The sequence below is a fragment of the Coloeus monedula genome, assembly GCF_965178545.1.
Source record: "Coloeus monedula genome assembly, chromosome: 11".
In the NCBI taxonomy this organism is placed as follows: domain Eukaryota; kingdom Metazoa; phylum Chordata; class Aves; order Passeriformes; family Corvidae; genus Coloeus; species Coloeus monedula.
This window is the reverse complement of record NC_138791.1, coordinates 10063842-10076131: the sequence shown is the minus strand read 5'-3', so window position 1 is coordinate 10076131 and position 12290 is coordinate 10063842.

Here is a 12290-nt window from a genome sequence, read left to right as displayed (position 1 = left end):
TGTCACTCTCATCAAGCAGGAGGGTAATTAGGGAGCACGTCTTCAAACAGAGCTGCCTGTGCTGTTTGAAAGCTGCCCCTACTTGTGCCTGACAGGGAATGCCATGTCCCAGCAGTGCAGGAGCAAACCTACCCCCTTCCCTCACCACTGCCCCAAACAAAAGCTTTGGAGCCAGCAATTATTTCAGAGAGGTCAGTGGTTGGTCATCATTTTCCAGCCCTCCCAATCCACAATTTGCTCTATGAGCATCTTGCAGAGAGAAAAGGGTAGGTCATTGTAGATGTGTTCTCAGGAGAAATAAACCCATTCCATGTATTAGTAAGCTCCACAATCATCACTGCTGGAAGCTGGGTGTTTATGAGAACTGGCTCCTTTGTAAGAGCTGCACAAACACAGTGTGGGGTGAATACCAACTTCAATAGGGGAAACCAAAAGATTTGGACCAAAGAAAACAGTATGATGCATAAACTGAGCATGATTTGCCTCAAATCTCAGCTTTGAGGGAAAGTAAAACAAAACAACATTCAATGTGGGACAACTACAAATGACTCATTCAATCCTGACAGGAATTTTGTTTAAACTGAATTATTATTTGACCTTATTATTGTTCTAAAAAACAGGCCCTCTCTCATTTAAGTGAAAAAGACTGTGTCAAAATGTAATTTTAATATGCAAAGATTTTTTTCTCTGGAAGTTTCACCTGGTAAAGAAAAGACATGTCCTATTCTGAAGCCTGCAAACCAACCCTTCCAGCCTTTGTGATCCCCCTCCTTCCATTCCTCACCACAGACATGCGCTGACTCCAATGCATGAGCAGTTTCCATCCTCCTGTGCCTCCACTAATTGGCACATTTACTGTGCACTGCATGTATTTTACCCATGTCTGCAAGAACCAGATTTTCTCTTCAGCCCACTCCCTTCTCTGCCCCTTCTGCTCTCCAGTCCCCACATCTGCCTTTCTGCTCAGAAGTCACACACACACAAATAAGCCTCTGTTTCATCTGCAACATCTGTACAGCTTGCCCATTTACCTCAGTATTTTTTAATATGTACAAACTAAACAAATAATGCAAATGAGCCACCACTTAATTATTTCCTCAACTTGTCACACAAGGAGCAATTTGGAGTGAGGGCTGGAGGTGCTGAGAGGCAGCACTGCTGCTCTCCCTGGTCCCACCGACCCACCCTCCAGCTTTCCAGCAAAGACTCACTTCACAAAATTTAATTACTCTGCTAACATGTCCCATATGCTCTGTGGCAGGCAGGGAAGGCTTTAATTACATCTGCTCTAGACATGCTGGGGAGCCCTGATTCCCCATCTCCCAGGGACCCAACACAGCACCCATGGGGTTGAGGGTGCTGCCAGAACCAAAGCAGTGGCTCAGTGTCAGGCCCTGGGCACCAAAACACCCTCTTTTTCCTCCTGCTGCCCCTACACACACATCCACAGATAATGGTAGGGCTGCAGAAAGAGAAGGCTCTACTCTCTGGAGGAAAGCAATTCGTCCCTCTTAAAAAATGCCGACCATCACTGTTAATGAACTGATTAACAATCACTAATGATTAGAAAGCCCTTCCACACCATTGCTCATTTGTATGGCACTTGAGAGACATCATCACTCGTTTGGAAAGTGGAAGGCAAAACCTATCCCCAGCTGGCTTTCCTCTTCCCTCCATCCTCCCAACACTTCAGCACACCATGGAGCTGGCTTTTCCCCTCCTTCTCCCACCCCATTTTACTTTTCATTTTCACAGCTGCCTCTGCAATTGCTACTTTCATAGCCAGCGGGTGTTGCTGAGGTGGCAGGTAGTCAAAACCATTTTGGGGCACAATACATCAGGTGGTAGACGAGGAGCAGGCAGGAATTTGTTTGACGTGACATTGTTATGCAAAGATGCTCACGGTTCCCAAGGCTCTTCATGCAACTGGATGGCATTTTCTGGAGACAGAAATCCTGCTTTAGGGGAAGAAGGGCTGGAGGCAGGGGAAATCCTTTCATTCAGGATCATGTTTAAGTGTGAGAGCAGAATATCTATTGTTGTCCCTATGCTTTTAATGTGGTTTGTGGCTTATATGATCCAGCCTGTAATCTGTTCCACATCTTATACTGCCTTGAATTTGATCGAGCCACATCTGAATTGTGATAGACTGCTCTGCTGACTGCCTAGTGGTGAGCCATCTCCCACCAGCTACAGCTAGTGTTTTGAACAAGGGCCAGTCATTATTGTTTGCAAACTCTTCAGGCAGAGGGGCAATTTCCAAGAATACTGTGGGTAGGAGAAATTCCACAGAAGATGCCTTTGATGTGTGTGGGGTATGAGTGTACATGTACACAGAATTTGTTTGGTAAACTCCCCGTGCGTCCTCCATCAAAGACTCAGCTGCAGGGTCATGATTTGAAGCAGGAATAGCAGTGCTTTCCCAGGGATCAAGAATTGTGCCAGGGTCATTCCCAGGCCGTGGATCTCCAAGCCCCATTGCAGCCATCTGCAGCATCCATCAGCTTTCCTGCTGCACCAGGGCATCCCTGACCCAGACATACTCCAGTCACATTTGGCAGCCACAGAGAGGTGCAGGCAATGATGTGTTGAGCAGTGGGAGAAGGCCAGGGTGGGAGGCCTTTCCTGAGCCACATTCTTTGCCTCCTTGCATGAACTGCTTTGCTTGAAGAACAGTGCATATTCCATGTTATCCAAGTGGTTTTGTTCCTATGGAGACATGGCAAGCTTCATGGGAGCTTGCTTTTCCCCCTGTACTAAGTGGAGTCTTGTCCCATGAGCAAGCTCTGGAGTTATGAGAGCAAGGCTCGTGGCTCATGGCATCAGCTCCCATCTTCCCTGTCCCTTTCCACTCCGGAACTGCTACACTGAGTGTGAAATGAGCACTTGCTCGAGCTCCACATCACTGATTTCTCCTGCAAGGGGGAGATAATCCACAAAGCACTCAGCAGAAGGGTGGCACAATGCATTCTCTTTCAGGAGATGTTCACCCCATTGCCCTTCTTTCTCCACCTGAGGTCCCAGTGAAGTCTCATACATGGAATATTCCTTCAGGAGAACACTGGTCTCCTCCCTCCCTTTCCCATGAGTACCTACATTGCATTAAGGTTATCCAGGTTCCATGCCAAGGAATGGACTTGTGACTGGTTCAGTTCCACTCTAAGATTTGTATAGAAGCCATTTCCCTTTTCAGGACCATCATTTCTTTTTAACCTAGAGCCTAAAATTACAACTACACAGGCTGAGGGAAGGGAAGGGAAGGGGAGGAAAAGAAAAGGGAATAAAGGGAACAGACAGAAAGTGAAGCCAGCACTTGGGACATCACAGCTAGAAAAGGTCAGACTGCACTTTTGAATGGCTCATCCCGTTATCTAGGTTCATGGTAATGGGAAATCCTGCCCTTTTCTGTTTTATGCATTTTAGTAGTGTCACTGTCCTTAGGGTGAATAAAATTGATTTAGTCCAGTCCCCCAGTTCAATTTCTAGGGCTGCTCGTCCAGGACTCCCTAATCTGTGAACAGGGTTTCATTGTGGCTGGGCACTCCTGATCCTTCAATTTATGGCTTGGCATTAAATTGGGCTCCAGTGATGCAGGTCCACTTAGATTATGTGTCTGAAAGATCAGGCAACTGTAGCTCAAGCAGTGGGATTATAGAGGAATTCTTGTGGAAATGAGTCCCCCTCCCTGAGTGAAAAGAATCCTGTGACACCCTGTCTGTGTGATCCAAAGGGCTGTGGTTTTGAGGTCAGGATGAAATCTCATTCAGGAGGAAAAAGCAATAAATTATCATGGAAAGCTGGTTTGCAATTAAAAGAAACATTTCTTTCTAAAGTGGCTGTTCCTCACTTGCAACAATGGAATTAACTGAGCAGCTGGAGTTGTTTCAACCCCCAAGTCTGTTTTTCCATTTTGGAGGGCAGGAACTTGTGCAAAAATATCTCACAGGTTTGTTGGGTTTTTTCCCATTCCTGTGAGACACGCACACAATACAAAACCACCTAATTATAGAAGCAATGTTTGGAAATAGAAATTTCAAATCCACTATTATGGCCTTAAACCAGAGCTTATCACTTCCAGGCATAAAGAGATGCTGCAGTCATTGCTTAGATATACTGGACTTATCCTGGTTGGTGCTGGGAGCTGGGTGGGCAGGTCTGAGCTGTGATAAAGGAATTTGCCTCCTTCCTGTCTGAGAGCAGAGCTTGTCTCCCAAGCATGTATTTTAAGAGCAACCAGGACTGCACAAGCTCAGCCTTTGGCAGGAACCAACCTGCCAGTCCTCCAGTAGGGCACTTTACCCGTCACCTCAAAGCACCGAGCAAGACACAGCAGCAAAACAGGGCTGGTAAACTTTTCAGTCCTAAATATCTCAGATGACTGGGGGGCTGCCCAGCAGCTTGCCAGAGGAATATCATCTGTTGCTGTGAGATGCATGCCCTGAAGTACATCAAGAAGGCACATGGAGATGCTCAGGAGTGCAGAGCCAGCTGGGAGGTTCTGCCTGGGAATGGGCAGTCTGATCCCTGCTGCCATTTGGGCACAGCTCCTAGGCTGAGCCAACTTCCAGAAGGTGTCCAGGGACATCCTGGAAACAATCCAAGACAAAGCCTGGAAGTAACTTCACAGAGGACCCACCTGGACAATGGGGCCCCTTCCTGTGGCAGCCCAGCAGAGCTGCCCACCCGCACCAGCCTCCCTTGCCCTGGAGCTGATCCGCAGCACAGCTGTGCCCAGGCAACATCCCCTCCTCGTGGGTAATTTCCTAGGCCCTGTATTGTTTCAGGAAAACGTGTATTTGGCAGCTCATGTTTTCCAAACCACCAGCCAGCAAGGATGGAAATAGCATTTTTTCCCAAAGAGTCTTTCTCCACTATGTCATGAGGTAAATATCCAGGGTGTGTTTCCTCGTCCTTAATATGCACACAAAGAGGGCAGGAGGGTTTGGCAACAGACCTCAAGGATCCAGTATATCGGGATAGCAGAGGCAAAGCAGCCTCAGGTTTACTGCAAAGAGCACACGGCTCCCCTGAGCGCCAGGGTCAGCTCAGCAGAGCTGCACAAACCCAAGCAAACACACATCCCCACCCCTGCACCTTCCTGCTCTGCCGATAAAATCAAGGGAGGGCTCTGGGAAGAAGAGCTCTGTGGAGCACAAAGTCCCTCACAGGCCGGAGATGAGCACCCACAGGGCTCACCCCAGCCCCCTTGGCAGTGAAGCAAGGGGCAGGTTGTGCCCCGTGGCCCCTTCTCCTGCCCTATCGATGGACACCACTGCGCTGCCTTCTGGACACAATCAATAAGCAGAGACAGGCACTACTGTTAAATTATCCCACCGGCCTCCTGGTGATCTAATAGACTCTCCAGTAAGCTCTTATTAAATTCCAAGCCAAACTGCATCCAGTCACAGTAATTACTGAATATTTAAGGAACAGCAATTGGCTATTTAGAGCACACTAACAAATATCTCATGGAAAATTTCATGCTCTTTAATTACTGTGCAATACCTATCTTTTTGGTGACACCCTCCAACCTGGATTTATGTGTTAATTTGCATCTTCTCTTCCATGTTTCAGCATTTTAGAAAAGAAGACAAATTAAAAATTAAATTTTTTTAAAAAATTTAGAGCATTTCTCCTGGTGAGGGTTGGGACCTGCAGGTAAAGAAAAGCCTAATGAAAGCAGGTGCTGTGCCAGCTTCCCCTATCCCTATGTGGAAAGTCCAAATGCTGCAGTCCATCACTGCAGCTTTCCGCATCATGCCAGCTCCAAACCCAGCCCTGTCCCTCTGCACACTCAGCTGTGACCTCCACAACCCCCATCACTCCCACCCTAGGGCTCAAATGCTCCAAAAAAAAAAGCTAAGTCAAGCAAACCATGCCTTTGCTGACCGATGAGCATCCTCAGGAAGTAGGGCAACACCTGCCTGGAGCTCATTTCCCTGCACGCAGCGAGAGCCGCGGCCAAATCCGAGCGCAGGTCCTCTGTGCTCTCCGAGAGCCGTAACCCCAGCTGTGCTCTCCAGCTCACTCCCTACCTTATTAGCACTGAACAGCATCTTTATTTAACACACTTCAATTTAGAGTGGAATGGATATTTTTTACTTCAGAAAGTCTCACCTGCCTCTCAAATGGCTCTTGGCATGCTGCCTGCTCTCACTCACGCTCTGCCTTTAACAAGGCAAGCCTCATTCCTCTCGAATGGAAAAGAGTTGGCAGGGCTTGATTGAAAGTTTGGATTCCTTCCCCCTCCCCATCCACTTAGATGCCACAAGAGCCCCCAAATCTGTATAGCCTTCTTATTGCCAGGAAAGCAAAGCTTTTGCCAACACATCTCCCAGGTTCCTCATCACAGAAAGTGAAGCTAAAACATCTAATGGAGGCACCAACAAAGATTGGCACAAAAGAAGAAAGAGGGGGAAGATGAGCACTGTTTGCAGAGCTTGCCTGGCCTCCTGCTACCCCTGCCCCCATCTTTTCTTTCTTCACTGCTTTATCCTCAGAACATCCAAGCCCAAGGTAGAAATATCTAACAAGAAATTTTTTTTCCTTCCCATCCCCAACAGCACTCCTTCTGCAGGTAGCTTGAAATGCAGAGATCCAAGAGAAAGGAGCATACCTCACTGCTCCCACTTTCCTAACAAGACCTCATTATGGTGCAGAGAAAACTTGACCCCATCGGAAGTGTCAGGCCGAGGCACCGTGTTTATTTCACACACAGTCCCCTTCCCCTGGAACTTGGTGGGTGCTGAGGAGAGGTTATTCTTTCTTCCTTTGATTGCCACGGGGAGTAAGCTTTTCTTTTTTTAACAAAGCTATTTTAAAATAGATGTTTAACTCTGTGCTATTTTAAATGATGCATAGAAAAAAAGCCCACAGCAGAGCTGCAGTTCAGCACAAAGGCTGGACGAACAGAAGCCCATGTGCTCCTACCTGTGTACAGAGGGATCTTTATGAAAGGAATACACAGATGACTGTCTCAAAGAAAATTGCCCAGGTGATGGTCATTTAGCTGGGAACAATAGCAAACCTGCTAGAGGCTTCCCCAGCTTTCTTTTGCATGTCAGTAAATAATACCCATGCTCACCTCCAAACGCTGAACTACATCCCTGCAAGGTGAGGAGCAGGATGAAGGCAGGCTCCGGGCTGCTGGGGGCTGTGGACAACATGTTTCTGGCCATGCTTTGTGCTAGAAGTCATGCTGAAAGTTGAGTGAAAGACCATCCACAGCAACAGGAGGGAAGAATTAGAAAGACACAATGCATGTCATCCAGGAACCAGACTTCCATCTATATCCCCAACAGAAGCAAGGTAAAAGTCACTAGATACCCACAGTTCCAGGGACTCGGCTCGGATTTGCACCATGATCCAGAGGCAAAAGAGTTTTCTTGATGGGCATTTATTGTTTTGGTACACTGCAGATTATAAACCTATGGTTACAAAACCATAGAGTCAGTGTTTATCTCTGGTGTTCGATTATTGCAAAGTTGTCTCTGCTCAGCAAATATGTTTTCTGATAATCAGCTGGCATTTACATTATAGACATCTGTGCTATTAAACACACAGAGAGAGGGGATTTAGGGACTGTGGTAGCAAGTGGCCCTTGTTCAGTCTATAAAGAACCATGTGCATTTTTCTAGCTGCTCCATCACGGTTTGTTACTGTGGGTCAAAGCTCCGTGCAGCCCAGAGAGGTCCTGCATCTCCCAAAACTCCCTCCTCCTCTCAAGCAGACTAGGCCATGTCTTCTGCATGGTAAAGGCATTCCATACCTCCAGCAGCATCAATGCTGCTGTCTGGCACTGAATTATTTAGTTTCCTCTCACTGTGAATGGAAATGATCTGCAGTTTAAATGGAATAAAGAGAAGTTTGAATCAAAGGCACCTTAACTCAGTCAAACACACATTGGAGACTTCCTTGCCTGTGACTGTCAGGGGTAATAACCACAGCTCTGATCAAACAAAAGGCCCTTCAGACCCACTTAGTCCCTGGAATCGGCAGGTTCACATCTCCTCTTCCAGCTGTCAGGGAAGAAAGCATTTAAGGAAGTTGAGTCAGAGGGAGATGAGGATGTTGGGCTGTGGGACATGAGCAACTTTCCTGTAGATTGGAGGCTGATTTAATGCTGGCCTTTCTCAACACCCAAACACTTTATCATGCAGGCTGGCAACACTCTCAATTTCCTCCTGACCTGGCAGGAGAGGAGGGCCAGTGTTAGCAGCACTCATGTTAGCTAATTCATACGGAAGCGTAGAGCTATTACAGCTGTCACTGGCACATCAGATGCCAGATTTCTCATTTCCTAAACCTCTTCTGCTCAAAACCCACCGTCTCTGACCACTCCTCCCCTACACACCTGAACTCAGCAGCAGCTCTGCACTCTGCCCATAGCCAAGTCCTCCCACCTGTCTCCCAATACAGGACTTCTTTCCCCATCTCCTCTGTGCTGCCAGCATCTGGACCACTGCAGACATCAGACCTCCTCGGGTGGCAGTGTCCCTCTCCAGATTACAAGGCAGTGGAGAGCACTGATTAAGTGTCCTCATGGTACGACAAGAGGGACAGCAGAGAGCTGGATGCAAATAAGGGATCTCCTAATGGTCGTTGCAGAGATCTGGCTATGAAAAGCCTCTTGTGGTAGAAGAAATGTGGTGTTCAGTGGAGGTCCTGAGGTTAAACTGTGATCCGTCAGCATTTGGAGAATGAGGGATTCTGCTGTCTGCCCTACCCCTGCCCAACCCTGTTCTCCCCACAGGAAAATTCTCCTATGCTGCCCTGTGAGCTGCCCGCAGTTTGGGGTGCTTCCCTTGGGGGATGCCATTGGAGGGAGGCAGAGGGATGCTCTGGCATCACAAAGCCAGGTTCTGCCAGCACCAGCACTGCACCACAGCTCAGGCTTCCCCTGCTGCCCCTGCCACTCCCCACCCCCCAAGCTGCTAGCATTAAAAGGATTACGGAACAAAAAGATGAGAGAGAAGGGATTACAGAGAATTATCAGCCTTGATCCTCTCCTAATTAATTACTGGTCAGACATATGAAAGGCTGGCTGCAGCACATGCCACAACAGTGAAGAAGAAATGACATGTGCAACTGGAAAGGCTTTGGTAAATGCCAGCTCTTATTTGCTGATGCAACTTTCTTCCCAGAAAAGGCTCATTTAGAGAGCAGTACCTGGACATGGCTGCTGCTATCGTCTGTACAGTTTGTGTTCCTCTTCATACTCACCTTTTTCCTCTTTCTAGTGCTTGCACTCTCTTGGGTGATTGGCAGCCCAGCCTGCTCTGCCCCAAATGCTGGGACTGGCTCCACAGGGCATCCTCCTCCCTCAGCAAGCTGGGAAAGCTGATGCTTACCTGGCTGACTGGGGATGCCTGGTTTTCTTGTGTGAGGCTGGGCTGACTAATCAAAAGGTATTTTTCTTAAAATTCTTATGGATTGAGGCAATCATCACAACAATCAGAGCAATCCTGCAATGAGGGGAAAGAGGAGGCATGTCATTTCAGCTCTGCTCTCTAAAGGAAGAGATAACAGAAGATCTATTTTTCTGTGTATCCTGGTCTGAAAGGAAAGGCTGTTTTCATCCCTCCCAAACCACTGTTTGCTGGGAACTGGCCAACTTCTATGTTATTTTTTAATTCTCAGAGTTACACCCCAGTAAATAGGAACTAAACTAATGGCTAGTGTCTGCATACTGTGCTTTGCATGCTTTCCAGTATCCAGCCCCTGCAGCAAGAGAGAGACACCCTATAATAATAGACTGGTTTCACCAGTCACAGTCATTTTTCCTGCGAACAGAGCTCCATCTAGTCCTATTGCTTTGCTGGGCCTGTTCCCACCTCCTTCCCTGAGAGACCAGCTCTTTGGCAGGGTCATGGTGCCGCCTGAGCATAGTTAACCCCAACTGATTCATGACTCCTGACTAGGCTCAGGTGTTTCCTTACTGAACTCCACACCTTCAATAAGGATGCCCATGATTTTGGGGTGCCCAGCCTTTCTCAGACAACCTCCATGTCCTGACATCCCACAAGTACTCCTTAAATCTAACTGAAGCTCTCTGATGGAGCACCCAGGGTTCCAACCCAAGTCAGATATTACCTGTAAGTGAAGTGGTTGTTTCCAGCCCTTAGTCCCAGCTACACCATCAGTGTCTGTCAGCACCCTGGTCTTGCTTCCTCACCCAGCTGAGCATTGCCAACCTGTTGGGTGATTTAGGTCTGGCCTGGGAAGTGCAAGTTCTCTATTTGCAAACACCACACAGCTCAGCAGCCCTGAACTGGCACTGCTCTGCCTTTAGGCTCAAAGAGGGTGTGTGATCATAGCAGGCTTCTAAGTGGAAAGTATTTGGAGGATGTGGCTGAACATCGTCTCTTTTTGCATCACACCTTTCCCATGCAGTTTTCCTAGCTGCAGGATCATTCCCAAAAGAGTCACAGCCAGAACACTACATCAAGTTTCCTTTCATGACCCACAAAGTCTTTCAGTGGAGAACTCAGACAAGACTTTTGTGCCAGCTCCAAGATCCCCCAGGTCTGTCCCCATTGCCTTCTTTTTCTCCTCTCTTTTAACTTGAACAACTCTGCAGCAACCTCAAATCAATAAAACAAAGAAAGGCAATGCAAGCTGCCACTAAACACCAACTCCTTAAAAAAGATCAGCTAGAATTATTTGCTGCTACACAACAAATTTCTGCCTGCACAGTCCCCTGGTTGCTGTGCTGTAGATGCCCAGGATGGAGAGGAGGTACAGAGGAGGAGGGACCAGCCAGCACCCCCCTCCTCACTGCACAGAGCAGTTGGCTCTGCTGCAGCTGCAGTGTGCACCATATGTTCATGTAAGTGATGAAGCAGGGATGGCCACAGCCCTTCCCTTGCTTCTGGAGCTGAGAAACCCCAGTGGGGGAGCCCAGGGACCATCCTTCTGCATCCAGCTGAGAGTTTATCAGAGGGCATCCCCCCAGCTGCTGGGACAGGCAGGCAGCTTCTGCATGTGAGCTCCACTTTTGCCCAGGGGACAGAGGCTCTTCTCTGCTCTGCACAGAAAAGGTTAAGGGAAAGCAAAATTTCTGAGAAATAGCAGCATGCTGGTTTTGACAAATGCGCAAATTGGAGCTGATATGGAATGCAGATGTATGTAAACACTCATGAAATTATCCAATCCCTCCTGCATAATGTCGCCTCGCAGCCGCAGAGGCTCTGAGCACTCTGCAAGGCCAAGCTGGTTTGGATCCATGCAAATCAGGGAAAAGACACTGTACAGGTACCAGGCAAGAGTGGGAAAAGAATGAGGGAAGAAGACACCTCGTCATTAAGTTAAAGATGGTCCTGCTTGGCAGAGGACACCCTGGCTTTAGGATTGGAGTCAGCAGGAGTTTCAAGAGCTGCTTCCCTGCAAACACCTTTAACCCTCAGTCTCTGACCCACTTTACAGGGGCTGGGATGGTAAGTGCCAGGTCACAGATATTGCACCAGTTGTCCCAAGATCACACCATGAATCCTGGAAACAGAAACTAGGATCCTGACTCCCACATCCTTGTCCTAACCACTTCATCTGTGCCCTCCATAGCTGTTGCCATGGAGATTATTTCAATGCCACCCATCCCTTGCCAGGACGTCACTGAAATGGTCCAGCAAAAACAGTACCTAAGCCATCAGGAAAACACATCCTTCCGTGTTCCTGCTTCCATGGTGAGCTGCAGCAGGGCTGGGGCAGAGGTGAAGAGCTTCCAAGGCTTTCTCTGCATAAAAGCCCCTTTTTAATATCAAGCTCACATATTTTCTGTTTACCTACTGCCAGCTGCACCTGCCCTGATCCCAACCATAAGCCCCAGCAGAAGTTAATCTCCCCATCCCCACATCGCACCTGCAAAGCCTCAACTCCACTTTTCATAATGGTCTGTGTGAACAGATCCCTTTCATTAATCCCCCACCTTGCCCTGGCCCCCAGAGAGCTTCTCAGCACCAGTCATCTCCCCTGTTCCAGCACTTCAAGCTGGATTTTGAGACGAGAGAAGCCTCTTGAGCACAGGATTTCCTGATTAAAATAGAGAGGGTGGGGGACACATAAAACACAAAGAGCAGAGCAGACATCCCATATTCTTCCAGGGAACTTTAAAAATTTCAGCTCTTGGGAATAAAGGAATAGAAGTGAAAGGTGTAAGTCCTGAACTGCCGAAATTATCTCACTTCCCTACCCCTCAGTGGGAGCATTGGGACTCACCAACCATCCTACTGAGGATCCAAAAACCCTTTTTCAAGAACAACTAAATCTGTAGGCTTCAGGGAAAGGTAAACAAG